This window comes from Dasypus novemcinctus, chromosome 21, assembly GCF_030445035.2.
Source record: "Dasypus novemcinctus isolate mDasNov1 chromosome 21, mDasNov1.1.hap2, whole genome shotgun sequence".
NCBI lineage: Eukaryota > Metazoa > Chordata > Mammalia > Cingulata > Dasypodidae > Dasypus > Dasypus novemcinctus.
The window spans coordinates 55,145,526-55,169,980 of NC_080693.1; the positions used below are offsets into that span (position 1 = coordinate 55,145,526).

General features: G+C 42.0%; 1 non-coding gene and 1 pseudogene across 1 annotated transcript; both read left to right on the top strand.

Moving 5' to 3' along the window:
• The first annotated feature begins 7,725 nt into the window (after nt 1-7,725).
• LOC101421708 (mitochondrial fission factor-like) lies at nt 7,726-8,618 on the top strand (annotated as a pseudogene).
• A 15,093-nt stretch (nt 8,619-23,711) lies between these two features.
• LOC111765124 (small nucleolar RNA SNORA70) lies at nt 23,712-23,845 on the top strand. Its single transcript, XR_002797548.1, has one exon. It is a non-coding gene; the product is annotated as a small nucleolar RNA SNORA70 (small nucleolar RNA).
• Nucleotides 23,846-24,455: the final 610 nt, after the last annotated feature.

The window sequence follows — 24,455 nt, forward strand, 5'->3', positions numbered from 1 at the left end:
ATATGGAAAAGAGGAAAGAGAATACAGAAAATAGCATTAATGATATATGCAACACAGTGAAAAGTCTAACATTTATGTTTCTGTAGTCTAAAAAGGAGAGGAGAGAGAGAACAGGGCCGAAGAATATCATTGGCCAAAATATACTGGCCACATATTTTTTCTAACTGACAAAAGCTATAAAGCTAAATAGGTAAATACAAAGAAACTATGTTAGTTAGGGTTCTCCAGAGAAAACAGGAGAGAGAGAGAGAGAGAGAGAGAGAGAGAGAGAGAGAGAGAGAGAGAGAGAGAGAGAGATTTATTAGAGCAATTGTCTCATGCAACTGCAGGAATTGGCAAGTCCAAATTCTGTAAGGCAAGCCACAAGTTGGTAACTCAGTGGTGAGGTTGAATTCCCCAGGAGAAGCTGGCTGGCTGAAGCAGAGAGAAATTCTTCTCTCTGACTGCTGAAATAATCAGTTCTCCCTTTAAAGCCTTCAACTGCTGAGACTTCTCTCACTGCTGAAGGCAAACTCCTCTGTTGATTATAAACATAATCAGTCACAGATGCAATCAACTGACTAATGATTTAAATCCATGAAATAGCCTCACAGTAAAAATCAGGCCAGTGTTTGCTTGACCAAACAACTGGACACCATAATCTAGCCAAGTTAACACATAAATTATCATAGAAACCATACTCAGATGCATCATAGTTAAACTGCTAAAAATTAAAAACAGAAAAATCTTAAAAGCACCAAGACAACAAAGGCATATTACGTCAAAGGAACAACCATAAGATCCACAATGGAATTTCTACAGATGAAAAACACAAAATCTAAGTGTATTTTGAATGAATTTCTTTAAACTTTGTTCCAATCATTACCAAATTTGCTAAAATTTATTTTCCATTTATTTTTATTTTTAAATTTTGTTTTATTTAAAATTTTCCAAAATTCACAAACACAATATCTACCATGCAACAAATGCCCTTTTCCCCCTTCCTCCATTGCCTGGTAACCTCTAATCTGATGCTACAAATTTACTACTTATAGATATTTCATACAAGTGAAACCATATAGTATTTGCTTTGCTTATATCACTCAACATGATGTTTTGAAGTTTCATTCATGTTGCAGCATGTCTCAAAACTTCATTGCTTCTCACACTTGCATATTAGTCCATTGTGTATATGTACCACTTTTTTTTTGTTTAAATACATTCTATTTTATTTTGTCTTTAAATAGTTTAAACTTTATGCTACAGACTTATTTCAAAAAACAGAAAATCTTATCTTGTAACAAAAAATATATATATATAACACTTTTATTATTTTTTTCTTCAAAGACCATTAAATACTAAATGGAAACAAAAACTAAATAATGAATGTAAAGAAGAACCAAATTTGGTTTTAAAAACTAGAGTTGCACATTTTAAAACATTTATTCTAAGCATCTGATTGTGATTTTGATTTGAATTTCCCTAATGGTTAATGATGTTGAGTATATTTTCATGTGATTTTTGGCCATTCGTATATCTTCTTTAGCAAAATGTCTTTTCAAGTCCTTTGCCCATTTTTAAATGGGTTGTGTGTCTTTTCATTGTTGAGTTATAGAAATTCTTTATATATTCTGTATATTAAGTTAAATGCATTTGAATAGAGACGAACAGCAGATTAGACACCACAGAAGAAATGATCAGTAAACTCGAAGATACATAAAGACATATCAACAGAAAGGAAGCACAGAGAGAAAAAGAACTAAAAATATAACAGAGTGACCTGAGAGACAATATCAAGTGCTCTAACATACGTGCAGTTCAAGTCCCGAAAGAGAGGTGAAACAGGCTAGAACAGAAAAATATTTGAAGAAATAAGGGTGGAAATTTTCCAGATTTGATGAAAACTAGAAACTCAAAGATCCAAGAAACCCAGTACCACTTATAAAGGCAAAGAAAATGACAGCAGGGCCCATTATAAACAAATTGCTGAAAATCTGTGACAATGGGAAAATCTTTAATGCAATTAAAGGGGAAAAAAGGACCTTACATACAGAAAAAAATAAGAAGTATTATAAATTTCTTGACAAAGACGGTGCAAGACAGAAGAAATAGAATATGATTTTTAAGTGCTGAAAAAATACTACGAATGTGGATCTCTATATCCAGTGAAAACATCTTTCAAAAGCTCATGGTGAAATACTGTCTCAGACAAAAAAAATAAGTGGGAGGATTCATCGTCAGTCAACCTGCACTATAGGAAATATTAAAGAAAGTTCTTCAGACAGAAGGAAAATGATACCAGATGGAAACTTGGATCTACACAAAGGAATAACTAGAACTGGAAATGGAAAATATGTGGATAAATATAAAATATGCTTTTCTCATTTAAAATTTGTTACAGAGGTAATTGACTACTTAAAGCAAAAAAATTTTACAGTTTATTGTGGAGTTTATGACATATGTAGAAATGAATTCTATGAACAAAAGCACAAAGTATGGGAGGGTGAAATAAAAACTACTATTTTAAAGTTTCTAATTTCTACACAAAGTGAAATACTCTTATTTGAAGAAAAACTATGGTATATTAAAGATGCATATTGTAAACCCCAGAGCAGGAGTTGGTGACTTTTTTCTAAGGCCCACATAATAAATATTTTAGACTTGAAGGTTATAGTCTCTGTTGTAACTAATCAATTCTGCTGTTATAGTGTAAAAGTAGCCATAGACAATATATAAATGAATGAGCTTGGCTGTATTCAAGTAAAACTTTATTTGTGGGCACTGAAATTTGAATTTCATATCATTTTTTTACAATGTTTATTGTGTTGCCATATATATAACATAATATTTCCCATTTTAACTACCTTCAATTATACAATTCAGAGGGGTTAATTACATCCATTAACAAAATATTTCCATCACCCCAAACAGAAACGCTGTACCCCTTTAGTGTTAACACCTCATTCCCAATCCTGTTACCCTGTAATCTACTTTCTGTCACTATGAATTTGCATATTCTAGTTATTTCACATAAGGGGAATCATATCAAATTTATCCTTTTGTGTCTGGTTTATTTCACCCAACTTAATGTCTTCAAAGATCCTCATTTTGTGGCATGTGTCAGAAAGTAATCCTTTTTTATGGTTGACTGGTGTTCCGTTGTATGTCTACACCTCCTTTTGTTTATCCATTCATCATTGATGGACATTGTGTTGCTTCCACATTTTGGCTATTGTGAATAATGTTGCTAACATAGGCGTGTAGCTATCTTTCTACGTTCCTACTTTCAATTCCTTTGGGTATATTCCGAGAAGTGTATCATATCATTTTTATGTATCACAAAATATTATTCTTCTTTTGAATTTTTCAATAATTTAAAAGTGTAAAAACCATTCTTAACAAATCCCCCATGTGGAAGTATTCCAAGTAATTTATGTAGATACTCTGTCGTAAAGGAGTTGGGGCAAAACTCCCCACTCCTTATGGGTGATGTGCACCTAGTGACTTTCTTACAAAATGTTTGATATGGGAAAGGGGAAAGAAGAATACCTTTAACTGGAGAAACCTGACAAAAACTACCTCGGCCTGATGATCAAGGTCTACATTAACAGCGATAGGGAGCAGGCGTAGCTCAGTGTTTGTGGGCCTGCTTCTCATGGACACAATTCTGGGTTTTCCCAGTGCCTCCTATAAAAAAACAAAAGCAGCGATAAGTTACTTTGATAGTACACACCGTTGATAGGGTGTGATGAAAATAGCACTTTACCTCAGTGATAAAACCTTGGAAAAAGAAACATAACCCAGTCTAATCATGAGAAAACATCAAACAAATCCCAATAGAGGTACATTCTACAAAATACTAAACCAGTCCTTCTCAATACTGTCAAGATCACCCAAAACAAGGAAATTTTGACAAACTGTCACAGCCAGAGGAGACATGACGACTAGATGCAACATGGTACCCTGGATGGGATCCTGGAACAGAAAAAAGGACATTAGGTTAAAACCAAGGGAATCTGAATAAAGTGTGGACTTTAGTTAATAACAATATGTCAGTATTGGTTCATTAATTGTAACACATGTACTATACTGATGTAAGATGTTAATGATAGGGAAAACCGGGTTTGGGATAGCAGCAAACTCTCTGTACTATCTTCACAATTTTTTCTATATCTAAAATTGTTCTTAGAAAAAAGTTTATTGTTAGAAAAAAAGGTCTTTGTTCATGGGCCATAAAAAAATTCAGCAGTATATTAATGAGACAATAGTAAAGATAGAAGGAATATTTTAAAAACAGTCAATCCAAAAGAAGGTAGAAAAAGAGGAAAATATAATAAAACACACATCAGAATAATAGAAAAATAGCAAGATAGTAGATTTAAACCCAACTCCAGGGCAGAGATTGTAAGATTGAATTAAAAAAGCAAGACTCAACTGTACATTATCTTTAATACATAAGAATGACTCCTAATATTACCACAGAAATAATGGAAACCAGATGACAATGACATGACATATTTGGAGTGCTGTAAATAACTGAAAAACTAGACCAAGTGAAAATATCCTTCAAAAAAAAGAAAGTGATAAAGATATTTTAAAACCAACAGAAACTGAGAATTTATCACCAGCAGACCTGCACTAACAAAAATTCTAAGAAAAATTTTCTAACAAAAAGAAAATGATGCCAGATGGAAGGAAACATGCTAATGCAAGAAGGAATAATCCTCCGAAGAGGAAAATATTGGTTGTGGTTTGACAGTCTCCATTACGGCTCCCACTGGTACTCATACATTGTGTACTCCCCTTCCACAGTGTGTCAGAATTAGTCTTTGCAGCCCACAGAATATAACAGAAGTGATCGGTTCTGATTCTAGTTCATAAAAGACACTGTGACTTCTTTCTCTCTCTTCTCTTGCTCCCTCTTTGTCTCTTTTTTGTAGCACTCACCCTGGGGGACACACCACCATGACACGAGAAGAAGTCCACGTGCTGAGAAACTGGGCCTCTAATCAACCAGTTATGAGGAATGAAGACTTTTGTTAACAGCCAGGTGACTGAACTTGAAGCAGATCTTTCAGCAGTGTTTAGAGGGATTGTATGAGAAAAAGAAGGTGTAAAACCAGTGATCTAAGCTTCTAATTTAAGAAACTATATTTCTTTAAAAAAGAGCTAATTGAATTCAAACCAAGTAGAAGGAAGGAAACAATATAGAGAAGAGTGGAAATCAATGAAAAAGAAAGCATATAAACAATATGGAAATAATACAAATGATAAAGAAAACAATAACACCAAAAGCTGAGTCTTTGGAAAGATGAATAAAATGATAAATCTCTAGCTGATCTGATCATGAAAAATACTTGATTAATCAAGAGATGGATTTTAAAAAGGAAAAAAAAAAAGATGGGACAACTGAAAACAAGTAATAAGATAGTAGTTTTCAACCAAAATATAGCTATGATTACATTATATATAAATTGGCTAGAGACAAAGATTGACAGAGAGCTTTAGAATAAAGCCTCATCTATTTATTGCTTATGAGAGAAAAACTTTAAATAAAAGGACACAGGACTATTAAAAGGAAAAGGATGGAAAATGATATACTATATAAGAACTAACCAAAAAATATGATGCCATATAAATACTAACTACTTGGATCATATAAGTAAAGTAGCTTTAAGGCAAGAAGTCTTACTAGTAATAATGAATGACCCTTTTAAATTATGAATCAAGCCAATTAATACAAAAATCTTTATTTCCCTGTCTTTAATAATATATTAATGCCTTAAAACATTGTTTTAGTTTGCTAAAGTCTGCCAATGCAAAATACCAGAAATGGGTTGGCCATTATAATGGGAATTTATTAGGGTTCAGGTTTACAGTTCTGAGACTATGAAAATGTCCAAATCAAAGCATCATCAGAGATGCTGTCTCACCAAAATTCAGCTGCTGGTGATCCTGGACTCCTGCCACATGGCAAGGCAAAATGGCTGCTGGTCAGTGCCTTCTTCTCCAGGTTCCCTTTTTCCCACCAGCTTAGCTGTGGGTGATCAGGCATATGGCTCATCTCTCCCCTGTCTTTTGGGCTTCATTGCTTCAGCTTTGACTGATTCCAGCCTCTGGCCTCTCTCTCAGCCTCTAGGGACTTCTCTGTCTTTCTGTGGTTCCAAGCAATCCTGGAGTCCTTTCTCATGTGGCAGAAAATAGCACCTTTTCCTCACCTCTCTCCTATGTTTATATAGGATTCTAGCAAAGGATTAAGATCTACCCTGAGTCCTGCAATCTAATCAAAGACACTTAGCTGAAACGATCTGTATTAGTCAGCCCAAGGGGTGCTGAAGCAAAATACTAGAAACTGGTTGGTTTTTGCAAAGGGTGTTTATTTGGGGTAGGAGCTTACAGATACACCCAGACCATAAAGCATAAGTTACTTCCCTCACCAAAGTCTATTTGGAGCAAGATGGCTGCTGACATCTGCGAGGGTTTAGGCTTCCTGGGTTCCTACGTTCCTGGGGATTACTTTACTCTGGCTTCAAGGTTCCTTCCTTCCTGGGGCTGGCTTCTCTTTCCTCTGCATGCCGACTTCCCAGGGCTGCAGTTTAAGTCTTCAGCATCAAACTCCAAAATCAAAACTCCAACATTAAAAGCCCCCCAACTCTGTTCTTCGCCATGCCCTAATCATAACTCAATCATGCCCAGGTACAGGTCAGATTACTAACATAATCCAATATTTCTTTTTGGAATTCATCAATTATATCAAACTGCTACACGATCTAATCAAAAGGTCCCACATAAATAAAGTATACACGCACAGGAATGGGTTAGCTTAAGAACATAATTTTCTGGGGTCCACGATAGGCTCAAACTGGGATATAACATAAAAAATTACAGAACTAAAAGGAGAAATAGAAAAATCCCTACTTTAATTAAAGATTTTAACATATCTCTGTCAGTAATCGATAGAAAAAGCAAACAAAAATCAATAAGAACCTAGGGAATTTATATGACCTAATAGACTTATATAGACCAATGTAGTCAACAATTTCAGAATACACATTCTTTTCATGTGCATGGAACAATTACCAAAATTCACCCTATGCTGTCATAAAGCAAGTCAAAACAAAAGTAAAAAAATGGAGAAATATACAGTATGGTCTTTGACAACCATTGAATTAGACTGGAAATCAATAATAAAAGGATAAATTTAAAGCTTCCAATTGTTTCAGTATTAAGCAATACACTTCAAAACAACCCATCATTCAAAGCATAAATCATCTTGGAAATTAGAAAATATAAGTAAAATGAATTATAATGAAATATATCAAAACAAACAGAATGTAGCCAAAACAGTATTTAAAGGGGTTCTTAGATTTCATTGAATACATCAGAAAAGGAGAAAGACTGAAAACCAATAAAGAATAGCAAAATAAGTACAACAGGAAAATAACCTAGATAAAATAGAAGGAAGAAAATAATAAAGATCAAGAATGATTAAAAAGAAAGAGAAAGGGTACCAATCACCAACATCAGAAATGAAAAAGAGGTTCTCGCGTCTTTCCCGGCCCGCTGTGGGCCTCTCCAGCCAGTTCTTTGCCCGGGAGCCTTCGTGCGCTTGGCCAACGGCCTTTGAGAGCGCCCTGGGAGACAGCAGGCGGCGGCCCTCGCAGGGGACCCTCCAACTGGCCCAGGGGGACAAAAGTGGCTCTAATTCCATCACATACACGTTGACACAAGTTAAAGGACTTAATATGAAGCCCAGGAGCAGATAATGCCAAATAGCAAGCAGTAGTTGGTACACATTTGGTGAGTGGGGCAGCATTTCCTTCTCCCACTGCTGCGGAGATGGCGGAAATTAGTCGAATTCAGTATGAAATGGAATACACCGAAGGTATTAGTCAGTGAATGAGGGTCCCAGAAAAATTAAAGGTAGCACCACCAAATGCTGACATGGAACAAGGATTCCAAGAAGGAGTTGCAAATGCTAGTGTAATTATGCAGGTTCCTGAGAGGATTGTTATAGCAGGAAATAATGAAGATGTTCCATTTTCAACACCAGCAGATCTTGACCTTATTCAGTCAACTCCCTTTAAGCTTTTGGCGCTAAAAGCACCACCTCGAGTACTTAGGCTACGTGAAAGACCGCTAGATTTTCTGGATTTAGAAAGACCTCCTCCGTCCCCTCAAAAGGAAGAAATCTATACAGTTGGCAGGCTGAAAAGAGAGCGCTCTATGAGTGAAAATGCTGTTCGCCAAAATGGACAACTGCTCAGAAATGATACCATGTGGCTCAGATCATATTCTGCCCCAAGAAATAAAATTTCAAGGTTCCAGGCACCGATTTCTGCACCGGAGTACACGTATGGTGTTTCAAATACAGATACTTCAATTGAAGGAACTTCAGATGACATGGCTGCTGTAGATGCAACTTCATTAAGACGACAAATAATCAAACTAAACAGACATCTACAACTTCTAGAAGAGAACAAAGAACGTGCTAAAAGAGAAACGGTCATGTTTTCAATTACTGTAGCATTCTGGCTGCTTAATAGCTGGCTCTGGTTCCGCCGCTAGAGGTAACCTCAGCTTTCAAGAATACTTGTCTCAACAGCTGGAAATATAAAGAATTTGCAAACTTAAAAAAAAAAAAAAAGAAATGAAAAAGAGTCCATAAATATAAATCCTACAGACAGTTAAAATATTATAGGAGGGTATTATAATGACCTTATGCCAATAAATTTGAAGTTTTTTATGAAATGGACAAGTTCTTTGAAAAACACAACATATCAAATTTTATAGAAGATAATATAATTAAATAGATCTATATCTATTAGAAAAAGTATGTCAGTAATTAAACATCTTCCCACAAAGAAAACTTCAAGTCCAGATAGCTTCACTGGTGAATTCTTCCAAACACTGAAGAAAGAATAATACCAGTTTTGCATGAACTCTTACAGAGAATAGAAAAATGAAGAACACATCCTAACTTTTTGGATGAGGGCAGCAAAACCTTGACGTTAAAAACCTAAGTAGGACATTACAAGAAAGGAGAATTAGAGAACAATTTATGTCAAAACACGGTGCTTCAGTTTCCTTGGAGGTTCAAGCAAATACCATGCAATTGGTTGGTTTAAACAATGAGAATTTATTAGCTCATGGTTTTGAGGCTGGAAAAGTCCAAATCAAGGAATCATAAAGGTGATGGTTGATTTCATGTATCAGTCTGGCTAGGTTATGGTGTTCGGTTGTTTGATCAAGCAAGCACTGGTCTTATTGCCACTATGACGGTATTTTGTGGATTTACATTTTTAACTGATTGTATTGATGTGTGACATAAATCTACAATCAAAAAAGGAGTGTGCCTTCAGCAATAAGAGCAGTCTCCTCATCTGATCAGTTGAAGGCCTTAAAGGGAAAACTGATGATCTCAGCAGTCAGACAGAAGAATTTCTATCTCTGCTTCAGCCAGCCAGCTTCTCGTAGGGAATTTGTCATTACCTTTATAGAGTTTCTAACTTGCAGCCTGCCCTGTGGAATTTGGATTTGCCAATCTTCATGGTCACATGGGCCAATTCCTATAATAAATCTCTAAGTCTCTTAATATTTACATATTATAATGTATATTATATATACTCTCTGTTCAGTTTCTCTGGAGAACCCTGGCTAATACAAGTAGTAAAACCATATTTCAATAGATGTCCAAAAAAGCATTTTATAAAAAATTCAATATTCATTTAAAAATTTTTAGCAAGCTAGGAATAAAGGGAAATTTCCTTAATCTGACCATTGTTATCAACAAAAAAAAGCACTGTATCAAAGTTCATACTTAGAGATAAAATATTGAAAGCTATCCCCTTGAAACTGGAACAAATTGAGGATGTCCACCGCTATGACTTCTACTCCTAGCCACTGCAACAAGACAAGAAAAAGAAATAATGTAAGATTTGAAAAGGAAAAATTAAAAACTATAGCTATTCATAGACGATATGATTGTGCAATAGGAGAAAATCTACAAATATGTTATAAGAATTAATAAAGAAATTTAGCAAGGTTACTGGAAACAAGGTCAATATACAAAAATCAACTATACTATTTCAAAAAGCAATTAAAATGAAAAAAAGACAATATTATTTTTAAATTAAAAATTCGATATCTAGCAGTATATCTAACAAAAGATGTGCATGATTCTAGGTAAAAAATGATGAAACATTACCGAGATAAAAGGAAGACCTTCTTAAAAAAAAGCACTGGGACATACTGTGTCCATAGATTGGTAGTGTCAGTTTTGTAAAGTGAGCAATTCTTCCCTCCAGTTGATCTACATTATTAATACATTTAATACAAAATGTATTTTGTATTTTGTATTAATACAGTTAATACAAAATGTATTAAATATATTTTCAATAAGACCTCATACACTACTGTCAAGAATATTAAATGGTACAACTGCCTTGAAAAACAGTCTTATACTTTTTAAAAGGTTAAGTATAGTATTACTATATGACCCAGAAATTCCAACCTTAGGTATATATCCAAGAGAAATGAAGACATATGTCCACACAAAACCTTATATGCAAATGTTTTTAGCCGCATTATTCATAATAACTAAAAATGAGGAAACAACCCAAATGTCCATAAACTGATGAATGGATAAATAAAATGTGGTATATCCATACAATGGGATATTATTCAGCCATAAAAATTAACGAAGTACTAAAACATGTTACATGAACCCAGAAAACATTATGCTGAGTGAAAGGAGCCAATAACAGAGGACCACATATTGTTTGACTCCATTTATCTGAAGTGTCCAGAACTGGCAAGTCTATAGAGACAGAAAATAGATGAGTGGATGCCTACTGCTAGGAGGTGTGGGGTTAGGAGGGCATGATGGCTAATGAGTATGGATGGGTTTTTCTTAGGGGGTAATGAAAATGTTCTAAAATTGATTGTGGTTAGTTGCCAAATTCTGTGAATATACCAAAAACCATGGAATTGTACACTTTAATGGGTGAATTATATCTCAATAAATCTATTATTTAAAAATAGGGAAGTGGATTTGGCTCAATTGATAGAGCATCTGCCTACCACATGGGAGGTCCAAGGTTCAAACCCAGGGCCTCCAGACCCATGTGGTGAGCTGGCCCATGTGCAGTGCTGATGTGCGCAAGGAGTACCGTGCCATGCAGGGGTGTCTCCTGTGTAGGGGAGCCCCACGTGCAAGGAGTGCACCCCGTAAGGAGAGCCACCCCATGTGAAAAAGTGCAGCCTGCCCAGGATTGGCACTGCACACATGGAGCGCTGACACAGTGAGATGATGCAACAAAAAAGAGACATAGATTGCTGGTGCCGCTGACAAAAATGCAAACGGACACAGAAGAACACCCAGCGAATGGACACAGAGAGCAGACAATGGGGTGGGGGGAAAGGGAGAGAAATAAATTTTAAAAAACCTTTAAAAAAAATAAAAATAATAAAAATCCCTGAAGGTTTTTTTGGTTGTGAAAATTCACGAGCAGATTCTAAAATTTATATGGAAATGCAAACGGGCAAGAATAACAAAGAAGTACAAAGTTAGCGTTCTTAAACTACCTGTCAATAAGTCTTATTATAAAGCCATGATACAGTGAGTACAGTCAAACTCATAGACAAATAGACCAGTAGAGCACAACAGGAAGTCAAGAAACCACCACACACATATATGGTCCAGTGAAATTAAATGGAAAAATACATTTTCTATGAATAGTACTGTTTATTTTAATTATTTGTATTTTTTAAAATTATTTTTAAAATATTTATTTTTTATTTAATTCTCTCCCCTCCCCCCCCCCCCCAGTTGTCTGCTCTCTGTGTCCATTCACTGTGTGTTCTGCTTGTATTCTTGCCCTCGGCACTGGGAATCTGTCTCTTTTTGTTGTGTCATCTTGCTGCGTCAGCTCTCCATGTGTGTAGCACCACTCCTGGGCAGGCTGCACTTTTTTCACATGGGGAGACTCTCCTTACTGGGTGAACTGCTTGCGCATGGGGCTCGCCTACGCAGAGGACACCCCTGCATGGCACAGCATTCCTTGAGCGCATCGGCACTGCGTGTGGGCCAGCTCACCACATGGGTCAGGAGGCCCTGGATTTGAACCCCAGACCTCCCATGTGGTAGGCAGACACTCTATCCGTTGAGCCAAATCTGCTTCCCAGTACTGTTTATTTTAAATATCCATTTGTGGGAAAAATTGAACCCTGATCCCTATCTCACGCTATATAAAAAGTCAATCCTAGAAGGATCATTAATCTAAATGTGAAGGACAATGGTAATATACCTTCAAATTTCTGAGGGAAAATGCCTAGAATTATACCTAGTAAAATTATCAATCAAGTGTGAAGATATATTAAAAATATTTTCAGATGTGCAAGGTAACAGAAATATATCCCTTTGCATGTTTTCTCAAGGAGTTGCTGGAGGATTGGGGAGACGCTCAAAAATTTGCTCTGGATCATAGCATTCCCCGAAGTATTTAGCAATGCAAAGTTTGTGAAGTGGTGGTGATTTTCTACTGATTTTTCTTTCCCCTCCTCCGGAATTGGCTCCTTCATCTGTTCGCTCCTGGCTCGTTGCTTTTGCTCCTTTGTGGTTGTTTCTTTTTTTGGGGGGGGGGTGTTGTTTTTTTGGGGGTTTGTTTTGTTTTTTGTTGTTTTGTTTTCTGCATGTTGTCTCCTCATTGACTGTTTTTTCTTTAGGAGGCACCAGGAATCAAACCCAGGACCTCCCATGTGGGAGGTGGGCGCTCAACTGCGTGAGCCATATCCGTTCCCCTTATTGATTTATTTTAATGTTGTTCCCATTTGTTTTGCACTTCCTATCTGTGTTCTATTCATTCTCTTTACCCTTTAATGTCTTTTAGAAATCAACATTTATATGAAATATTATTGGGGTTTTTTTTTCATATTAAAAATACATTTTCTGATATTTAAAAAATTTGCTCTAGGTGGCAAAAATTAGGATGAAAGGGTTGCAGACTGCTGCTTTTCTTTACATGTCCTGTAGAGTTTTTTACTACTTAAAGCATGTACATGTATACCTTTGGTGAAAATAAAAATTAAATTTAAAAAGTTTAATGTCAAAAGTAAAAGAACAGGTAAGCAGACTTGGCCCAATGGATAGGGCGTCCGCTTACCACTTGGGAGGTCCGCAGTTCAAACCCCGGGTCTCCTTGACCCGTGTGGAGCTGGCCCATGTGCAGTGCTGATGTGCACAAGGAGTGCCGTGCCACGCAGGGGTGTCCCCTACGTAGGGGAGCCCCACGCGCAAGGAGTGCACCCCGCAAGGAGAGCTGCCCAGCTCAAAAGAAAGTGCAGCCTGCCCAGGAGTGGCACCGCACACACAGAGAGCTGACACAACAAGATGACACACAAAAAAGAAACAGATTCCTGGTGCTGCTGTAAGGATAGAAGCAGTCACAGAAGAACACAGAGCGAATGGATACAGAGAGCAGACAACTGGTGGGGGGAGATAAATAAATAAATAAATCTTTTTTAAAAAAGTAAAAGAACAAAGAAAGCTTCTAGAAGAAAACAACGGAGAATAATAAAGAATATATATTCATGATCTTTGGACTAGGCAAAAATTCTTAAACAAGACATGTACATGCACTCACATGTAAAACTAACCATAAGGAAAAGATTGCTAAATTGTATATCATTAAAACAAAAAATTTCTACTTGTCAAAATGCAGTAATAAGTGAGTGAAAAGGCAAGCCACAGAGTGAAAGATATTTTTAATATATGTATCTCACAAAAGACTTTTATCTAGAAGATACTGAAAATATCCTACAAAACAATAAGAAAAGGGAAGCGGGCGTGTTCCAACGGATAGGGCGTCCCGTCTGCCACATGGGAGGTCCGCGGTTCAAACTCAAACTCCGGGCCTCCTTGACCCGTGTGGAGCTGGCCCGTGCGCAGTGCTGATGCGCGCAAGGGGTGCCATGCTGCGCAGGGGTGTCCCCCGCATAGGGGGGCCCCACGTACGGGGAGTGTGCCCCGTGGGGAGAGCCGCCCAGAGCGAGTGAAGGTGCAGCCTGCCCAGGGGTGGCGCCACATGCGCGGAGAGCTGGCGCTAGTGGGATGATGCAGCAAGGGGAGACTCGGATTGCCGGTGCCACTGACAACAACACAACAATGGAAGCAGACACGGAAGAACGCGCAGCGGATGGACACAGGGAGCAGACAACTGGGACTGGGGGGCAGGGGGCGGGAGGGGGAGAGAAATAAATAAAAAAATAAAAAGTAAAAAAAACAATAAGAAAAAGACAGGAAATCCAATTTTTCAAAAATTAGCAAAAGGCTAAAATGTTTTCATTAAAAAAAGAGATAATCCAAATAACTAATAAAAATATGAAAAGATGTTCAACATAGTAGTGGTCAGAGAAATGCAAACTAATTCTATAAGGAGATACCACTACACATTCACCAGAACAGCTAACCTTAAAAAAGACTGATAATACTAAGTGTTGGCAAGGATGTGGCCAAGCTCTTTTTTTTTTAAATTTTTTTATTCATTTATTAAAAATTTTACATTCAAAAAATATGAGGTCCCATTCAACCCCACCGCCCCCACCCCACCACTCCCCCCACAGGAACACTCTCTCCCATCATCATGACATATCCATTGCATTTGGTAAGCATATCTCTGGGCATCGCTGCACCATGGTCAATAGTCCACATCATAACCCATACTCTCCCACGTTCCATCCAGTGGGCCCTGGGAGGATCTACAATGTCCAGTAACTGTCCCTGAAGTGGCCAAGCTCTTATACTGCTGGGAGGAATGTAAATTTGTACAAATGCTTTAGAAAAAAAATTCTGGCAATGGCTACTAAAGCTGAACATACGTATTCCTTATAATCCAGCAATTCCACTCTCAAGTATATACCTGTATTAGTCAGGGTTCTCTAGGGGAACAGAATCAACAAGGGATATCTGATCGATAGTAAGAGATTTATCAGAGTCTTTCATGCAGCCGTGGGGATGCACAAGTCTAGCTGGGAAATTCTCTCTCAATGCTGGAATCACTTCCCCTCTTAAGGGATTCAACTGATTGGGTTAAGCGTTGCTCATTGCTGATGGCAATCTCCCTGATTGCTGTAATTGTAATCAGCTATCTATGATTTACCACTGCAGTAAAGTCATTGGTGACTAAAGTCCATAAATGTCCTTGTATTACAGTTAGCCCAGGGCTTGCTTGGCCAAACAACTGGGTACAATCACTTGGCCGAGTTGACACAATAGCCTAACCATCACAATACCCAACAGAAATACGCACACATATGCATTCAAAAGGGTATGTGCAAGTTTGTTCATAGCCACATTATTCCTAATGGTAAAACTGGAAATAAATCAAATGGCCATCAGAAACACAATGGATCAATAAATTGTGGAAAACTACAGCAATGTCAAAGAGCAAACTACTCTTACCTGCAGCAGCATGGATGAATTTCACAAACATGACATTGAGTGAAAGAAACCAGTCCCAAACACGAGAATATACTATATATTTCTATTTATACAAAGTTAAGAAATAAGGAAAATTATTCCCTAGAGATAGAAGTTGGTTATCTTGGGAGGGCAATGACTGGATGGAGTGTGCAGGGGACTTCTGAGCTCTGTATCTTGACCAGGTTGGTGCCACATGGATGTGCTCACTCTGTAAAACTTCCTTGAGCGGTGCTCTTCAGATCTGCGCACTTTATGCTATGTTTTCCGCAATTTTTAAAATCTCTCGTTCTCCCTCCTTCCCCTTTCTCTTCCCTCCTCTCCCACTCCCTTCCCTTCCCTACCTGGGCGATTCAGTCCTAAAGCCATCAGGTGGGCCAGAACAGGGCAGGTGCTGGCGGCGGTGGTGGTAGCTGCGGGGGCCTAGAGCAAGGTTCCGAGCTGGAGCTGGGTGCGGAGGTCAGCCACGCCATGGGGAGGTCAGCCACGCCATGGGGAGGGCGGCCACGCGTGGGGAGGGCGGCCACGAAGTGGGGAGGTCAGCCACGCCGTGGGGAGGGCGGCCACGCATGGGGAGGGCGGCCACGCCGTGGGGAGGTCAGCCACGCCATGGGGAGGGCGGCCACGCGTGGGGAGGGCGGCCACGCCGTGGGGAGGTCAGCCACGCCGTGGGGAGGGCGGCCACGCGTGGGGAGGTCAGCCACACCGTGGAGAGGGCGGCCACGCGTGGGGAGGGCGGCCACGCTGTGGGGAGGTCAGCCATGCCGTGGGGAGGGCGGCCACGCGTGGGGAGGGCGGCCACGCATGGGGAGGGCGGCCACACCATGGGGAGGTCAGCCACACCGTGGAGAGGGCGGCCACGCGTGGGGAGGTCAGCCACACCGTGGAGAGGGCGGCCACACGTGGGGAGGGCGGCCAGCGGCGCTGCTTGGCCTGCGCGGGTGTGGAGTGCGCCATGCCTTGGAGTGGCCCGGCGCTGCGTGTGGAAGCCCAGGCCCACTGAGGAGGGCATCGCAGCACGGGCAGGGCCTGGTATGGGGGCTCAGAACCAAAGCGTGGTTAGGAAGGATTCCCGCGTGGGGTGGCCAGGTGTGGCGTGCTGGAGCCTGAGAAGAGTGAGAAGAGTGTCCACACCCAGGGTGGCCCGATGTGAGAGGACGGAGCCCGGGCGGCACGAGCAGGATGTCCATGGGGTATGAGAGCCCGAGCAGAGCGTGGAGGGCATCCCCACGGGGAGAAGGTTCATTGCACATGGGGGATCTGATCATAGAAGTAAATATATTAGGCTACGGAAGTCCGATTTCTCACTGCTGGAGGAGGGTATTGCAGATAGGGAAAGGGAGAAAACCAGAATGAACCCTGTGGCATTGGGCTGGAATTGGAGGTGTATATATGAAACCATAGTCCACGAAATGTCCTCCCAGTAACAATTAGGCCAGTGCTTGCCTGACCAAACAACTGGACCCTATTACCTGGCCAAGCTGACACCTGAACCCAGCCATCACAGACGCTGCACGGAATCACTGGATTATAATAGTAAAACTGTACAAGGTCATGAACATCAAGAAAAGACTGAGAAAGTATTCTCTACTGAAAGAGACTGAAGAGACACGGCAACTAAATGCAAAGCATGATACTGGTTTGAATCTTCTTGCTTCAAAAAACATTATTGGGACAAATGGTGGACATGAATAAATTATAGCAATGTATTTCTATTTTAAGGGTGGCATTGTGGTTATTTAGGAGAATGTCATTGTTTGTAGGATTTACACACTAACATATTTCAGGGGTCATGGGATATCATGTTGGCAATTCTCAAATGCTTCAGAAAAAAAGTTCTTTATATGTTATTCTTGGAACTTTTCTGCAAATATGAAATTATTTACAAATACAAAGTGAAATTGGTGACAGGAAAGCTTATAAAAGTTGTGTGCTTGGGAAAACTATGTCTGTGTGTATATATTTTGGCAGCCAAGGGGAGGAATGCTTTGGACAGCCATTGATTCTGCCTGCCCTAGCATTCATTTCTCCTCTTCCAAAAACAGCATCCCAATTTTATTTGGGGGAGCATCCACACACACACTCTCTCTCTCTCTGGGTCCAGGTGGCTCTGGTGTGGGCATGTGCTCAAGTCAGCCAGCGTATTTCATCCCCTTGGCCTGGTCACTGCCCTCGAGAAGGGCACATGGACCATCAGTTCAATATGGGTCAATGCTGAGATTTTTTTTTTTCTGAAACTATTGTGAAATAGGTTCTGTTTTCCCCTGACGTTGCTTAGCTTTCAGAAAATAAGCCTGGAGCTGCCTGAGACCACCATGTGGAGCCAGGCTGGCTGGGAAAAAAAGGAAAAGCCATTTCAGAGGACAGCAAAACCAAGTGATAAAGAAACTGAGTCTCCTGGATATCATTTTAGCCCATAGATCCAGATGTGCCTGGACTTTTTGGTTAAATAAGCCAAATACATTTAATTTTTTGTTTAAGCCACTTGGAGTTAGGCTGCTGGCACTTGAAAACTGAAAGAATCATGACTAATATTAGGAAATTCCTAATTCAGCGGGACTGCAGTTGGGGGGTTGGGGGGAGTTGTGTTGGTGGCTAGAGGAGGCAGGGCTCAGCATCGGACCCAGGGGGCGTTTGAAGGTGCTTGTGGAGCAGTGGTGAGCGCAGGTGGCAGAAAGGCAGTGACCAAGCAGAAGTCCTTGAGTGACTCTGGACAAAGCTTGGATCCAAGCTTTTTCCCAACCAACCCCACCTTCTAAAAGTCAGAGTTGCCCCACCCTTGGCGCTGCCAGACCAGAGCCACCAGCAGGCCCGGTCCTGATCTTCCAGCCATCTGGTAACCGTGCCTGGCCTTTTTGCAGTTCTTCACCTTTTCTCAGCTTACAAGCAGCCTTTCTCTGGAGTGTGCAGCTGAGCATCAGGGCGACGCCCTGAGGGAGGTGGAGCTGGGATTATGTCCATTTTGCAGGAGTAGAAAGTAAGACTCAGAGAGGTAAAGCAACCTGCCCAAAGTCACACAGCTATTCAGCGGCAGAGGCAGGGCCAGGGGACAGGGCTCCCCTCTCCAAGTCCGGAGCTCTTCCCAGAGCGCTCTGTGCTTTGGAATTTCCGAAATGCGGCTGGAGAATAGCACATCTTTCCTGGTGCGGGGGTGCGTGGTGGAAGACAGGCGGGTCTGGGGTCAGGCAGAAAATAGCCTGGGTTATAGAGGCTCCGAGGAAAACGAGCCGACAGCAGTGAGTGCGGCCAGCGCCTCGCCAGGGAGGGGTGGGGTGGGGGCGGTGAACGAGCGGGAGGAGTCGGGGCGCAGCGCTGGACCCGGGAGAGCCCGCCCCGGGCGCCGCCGCGGGGGAGCGCGAGGGAAAGGGGCCCGGCGCAGCGCCAGCCCGGCGCGCCCGGCGCGGGGGCGGGGAAGCGAGCGCGGCGCGGGCCGCCGGCGCGGGCGGGGGCGCGGGGGGCGCGGGGGCGCGCCAGGCTGGACGCCGCGCCCCTCACGTTCGCGGAGCGGGAGCGAGGAGGCGCGGGGCGCTGCGGGGAGCTTGGGTCTGCGCCCGGGCGAGCGGGGAGGGGAAACCAGGCAGCGCGAGGAAGGCCGCCCTGGCTGCGTGGGACCGGGGCGAGGCGGGGGCGGCGAGGCGGGGGGGCCGGGGAGGCGGCGAGGCGGGGGCGGGAGGCGCAGAGCCCCTGGGTTGGGAGATGTGGGCGCGCGAAGATCTCGGAGCCCAATTAGTCACCTTGGCCGTCAGACCTCGGTTTGAGTTAGATACTGCCACTAGCAGTGCGACAAAGGGCGGGTTCCTGGCCCGCTCCTCGCTCGCGCTCCTCGTTGGTGAAGTGGAGCCGGTAATCGAGCATATCCCACAGGGCCGGGGTGAACGCTGAGGGCAGGCCGGGAGGGGGCCTGGGGAGCCCTGAGCACGCAGCAGCCCTTCTGCAGCTTAGGTCCAGAGATCGCCGCGTGTTGGGGAGGGGAGGAGCCATTTGGGGGGCAGAGAGTCTTGGGTTCCTTTCCTAGCCGTGCCCCCTCCAGTTGGGTGGCTCTGGGGAGAAGCTCCCTGGGTTTCTTGTCTGTGAACTGGGAACTCTTGTGCGTCCCTCCCTGGACTTTGAGTGGAGAAATGGGGCATTGTATGAGCTTGGGACACTTGTGACCTGCTGCGCTCTTGGGAGAGGCTGAATGAAACAAGGGCCTGCCAGGCTGGCCCAGTGGGTCTACCCTGGACAAGCAGGGTCTTCGAGCCCCCTGGATTCCCTTTAGAAAGTTCTTTATCTGCCGTGGAACGCAGCTAAGGCAGTAGGGAAGTGTTTCTCCAACCCTTGACATCAGCGATCGTTTCATGGACATTGAGCTCACACGCCAACCATCAACTGTAAGCAACGTAAAAATAATAAAAATGCAACGTTGTACAAAGTAATAAGGCTGTTTCATATCTGTGACGGGGATGATGCTGCAGAAAAAGTTTCACCAGCCGATCTATGCCCTGGAGGCCATAGGGACTTTTCACATCCTGTTAGTTTCTTTTCTTACTCCTTATTTATACTAAATTAGAACATCCTAAACCAAAATTATAGGTTATTAGAAATGGCAACAAATGTTTGGCGGCTCTGTCAGATGGTTTTGGATTCAAACCAAACAAGAATCCAGAAATCACAGAGCTGTTTCTCCTGGAAGACGCCTTACTGCCCCCACAAACACTACGTCAGCAGGTACTGAGAATGAGCATTTCACCTGGAGAAAGGGTGGTAGATTGAGCCAGAATCTTCTTTTTGGGTGAATTTGACTCCAGAAAGAATTACGTTCTAATGTAATATTTGGATATGGTTTTTAAATATTCTTAGTAATATGTCACTGATTACATTCTCCTGCTCATGAGCAAAATCACCAAGTGTTGAGAAAGAATCAAATTCTTAAAATGAAGCATTCACACTGCACTTTGGCTTTCAGAAATTCTGCTAATATGATACTCAACAGTAAACAGTTGGATGACATCTGGGCAATATAAATGTTGAACATATTGCCACCTGAGCAGCCACGTAAGATCTTAGAAGTGGTCTTGGGTGGCATTGCCAATGACAGGAAGAAATGGTTTTATCTGGCTCTCTTTTCAAAATTTCTTGTGGGAAGCTTTTCCCTCCAACGCTTGAAGGGGAGAAGTGAACCTTGAACTTGCTGCCCCTGCCTTTGCATGGCTTGCTGAAAAGAAGTGTGCTCGGTGAAGGGGATGGGACAGGCACAATTCTTACTCTTTCCTTCAACTCTGTATGGGATAGCATTTAGGTTTGGCCACTCATTTCAGAGACTCAGGATAATAATGGCTTTAATGAAACAGTAGTTTTATTTCTCTGACTCATGGAACAGTCCAGATGCAGCAGTAAGGGCTGAAAAAATATGCCTCTCCATGAGGTTGTCCAGAGAACTTGCTCCTTCTATCTCATTGTTCTGCTACCCTGCTACCCTAATCTGCATGACCCAAGGTGGCTCACCGCTACAGGAGGCCCCAGACAGTAGTTGGAGGTAAGTGGGCGAGCAAAGGCTTGCCCCTCCCTACGAGGACCTGAAAGTCATACCTCATCTCACACCCCATTGGCCAGAATACAGTCACATGACCACATCTAGCCGACAGGGAGGCTGGGAAATGTAGTTTTTATGAGTGGTCATGTGTCCTGCTAAAAATTGAGACTACTGTTACTGTGAGAGAGGAGGGGAGAAGGGATATTTGGGGAACAATAGCTAAAATTGCCAAAACTGCTGAAGAAAAAAAACCAGGAATGAGATGTGAATTGGTTTTCAGGCACAATCTCTTTCACCCCTGGAGAGATGATCTTCCTGCCTGCAAAAATAGCAGGTGCTCCCTCAGCGATTGCCAAACTATCTTTCCATTTATATCATGATTCACAAAACAGTCACTAAGCCAAGAATCCTTTTTTCCTAAAACATGTACTTTTTTAAAAAAAGATTTATTTTTATTTTTTATTTATACCCCCTTGCAGCTTGCTTGCTGTTTGCTCTCTCTGTCCATTTGCTGCGCATTCTTCTGTGTCTGTTTGTCTGCCTTTGTTGCATCATCTTGCTGTGCCAGCTCTCCGCGGGCGCAGTCTATCAGCTCTCTGCAGGCACAAGCCATCAGCTTTCCGTGGGCGCGGGCCAGCCTGCCTTCCCAAGGAGGCCCTGGGACGTGAACCCAGGGCCTCCCATATGGTAGATGGGAGCCCAATCGATTTAGCAATAGCAGCTTCCCTAAAGCATGTACTTTAATGACAAAACTAAATATTCTTTTTTTTTAAAGATTTATTTCCCCCCCTTCCCCTCCTCCCCGCTGCTGTTTTTGCTGTTTGTGTTGTCTTTTCTCCTCATTTTCTCTCCTCTAGGATTTAATCCTGGAGACCTCTGATGAGGAGAGAGGTTCCTTGTCAATTGCACTACCTCAGTTCCTGGTTTCTGTTGCACTTCACTTTGACTCTCCCCTTGTCCCTCTTTTGATGCGTCATCATCTTGCTGCGTGACTCACTTGCATGGGGCACTTTCTCACGTGGGCACTTGTTTGGACACTGGTGCAGGCACTGCTCACCACGCAGGCACTGGCTTGCCACGTGGACACACTTTCTCTTCTTTTTCACCAGCAGGCCCCAGGGATCAAACCCAGGTCCTCCCATGTGGTAGGCAGAAGCTCTATCACTTGAGCCACATCCATTTCCCAGCTAAAGATTCTTGAGTACCTTTCTCTCATCTATGAACCACACAAATGTCAAGTGTATTTGGACTCTACATATCATTGATTTTAACCCAATTCATATACGTGGACCCACATGGCTTTTTTAAATATCTTTTTACCTCCACCCCAAAATGACTCCCTTGCCTGTTTGCGCATTGTTTTTGCTCGTTATTTGTACTCATTATTTGTTCCTTGTCTGTTGTTTTTTTTCCTTTAGGAGTCACCGGAAACCGAACCCAGGACCTTCCATGTGGGAGGCAGGCACTCAACCATTTGAGCCACATCTGCTCCCTGCTCCTTTGTTTTGGCTCATTTTCTTGCTCATTGTTCTTGCTTGTCTGCTCGTTGTTCCCACTCACTGTCTACTCATTTTTTGTCTTCTTTAGGAGGCACCGAGAACTTAACCCGGGACCTCCCATGCGTGAGTTGGGTGCTCAACTGCTTGAGCCACATCCACTCTCCCCACATGATATTCTAAAAAGAGAGATGAGATAAAACCATTTCTTTCTGTCTTTAATTATGCCACTTGAAACCAGTTCTAGTATCTTAAATGGTCTGCTCAGATAGCAATATGTTAAATATCTCTAATATTCAAAATTTATCCTTAGAGGAGTAAAAAATTACAATTATAGCAGGATTTCTTAAAACCAAACTATTTTTTGCATAATGTATGGCATTAATATTATGTGATGCCCAACATTGTCATTCGATAAAGGAAATTTGCCCAAAGCCAGTTCTGTTCTTCTGTTCTCTCTGCAAGGAATGTGTGTCATTAATAACGCAGCTGTTTTATAAGCTTTGCCAGTCTTGTTACTTGTACCTTTTACTGAGAAGAGTGTCTTCTTAAATGCTGCCTCTGTAGTTTTGTTTTTCTTTCCACATTTAGTGAAAAAAAAATTCATCAGTTTTGTCCTGTAAAGCCTTATTTTGCTCTTGTTCTGGGGGGGGGGGGGGGTGGAGTTCTGATTTCCAAGGTCACTGAATTTGTTTGGAAATTATATGAACGTCTTGGTGGCCTTAGGCCACTATTTGATAAGTTTCATGACACACAACGTGCTGGGGATTAAGATGGAGTGGATCACCATCCCACCAAAGTCCAATTTCAGATATTCAACATCATATTTACTATTTATCCTTTTTCAGCTACCTGTGTGAAATCATCAGGCATGTCCCAGGTCTTACAGATTTATGTTTTTTTAACTGGATCCTTGGTCACTATTTACTTTTATAATACAGTTCTTAGTTGTAGCATTTGGTTACTCTTTCATCACTCCTTTCGAGCTTTAATGAACCGCTTTTGAATCACTGACATTATTTGGGTTGAGGATATTACACATCACAAAAATAATAACCAAAACCCTATAAATGACATGAAAATATATCCCCTGAGACACACTGCCAAGATAGATCAACTAAATTCAGACCTTCTAGCATGTATCCAATGCTGAACAATGTGACAATTATCAAGTGCATAATGGAATTTCTGTGAAAATCATAGTCAATTTTGCATTTCAAATTTGTGAAAAAAATAATCTCATCCTCTGCAGCCAATTAAGCTGACCGGCCCCCTCTCTCCTTGGGGGCCCGGCGTGCAGTGGCTGCAGACAGCAGCCTCCTTGGTGGTGTACGTGCCCTGTTTCCTATAGGGTTGCCCTAAAGGACCTTGGAGACAGCGCTTCCTTGCCTCTCTGTGACCTCGTGCCATCTCCAATCTAGGCTCCAGATGGGTATGCGAGGTACCTTTGGAAAGCCTCAGGGGACATGGCCTGGGTCCACATCAGCCGAGTCATGTCCATCCGCACCAAACTTCAGAACAAGAAGCGTGCGATGAGGTGCTGCGCAGGGCCAAGGTCAAGTTCCCTGGGTGCCAGAAAAGCCACACCTCCAAGAAGTGGGGCTTCACCAAGTTCAGTGCTGACGAATTCGAAGACATGGTGGCTGAGAAGTGCCTCATCCTGGATGACCAGGTGTTAAATACATCCGCAGTCATGCCCCTTAGGTAAGTGGCGGGCCCAGCACTCATGAGGGCTTTGCTAGCACTGCCCTCACCCGACCTATGCGCTCCAATAAATGACTTCCTGGCCATCTAAATATAACAATAATAATAATTCCATCCTTTTTACCTTGGAAACCTCCAACCACCTGCAGACCCCTGATACACCTTGAGGGACCTCCAGTGGTCCACAGAACACACTTTAGGGAAACTCCTCCAGCCGTTAAGCCTGCTCTCTGAATCAGGAGACAGAGGGTGGGGTCTGCCCTCTTATCCCTGTCGCTGACCACCT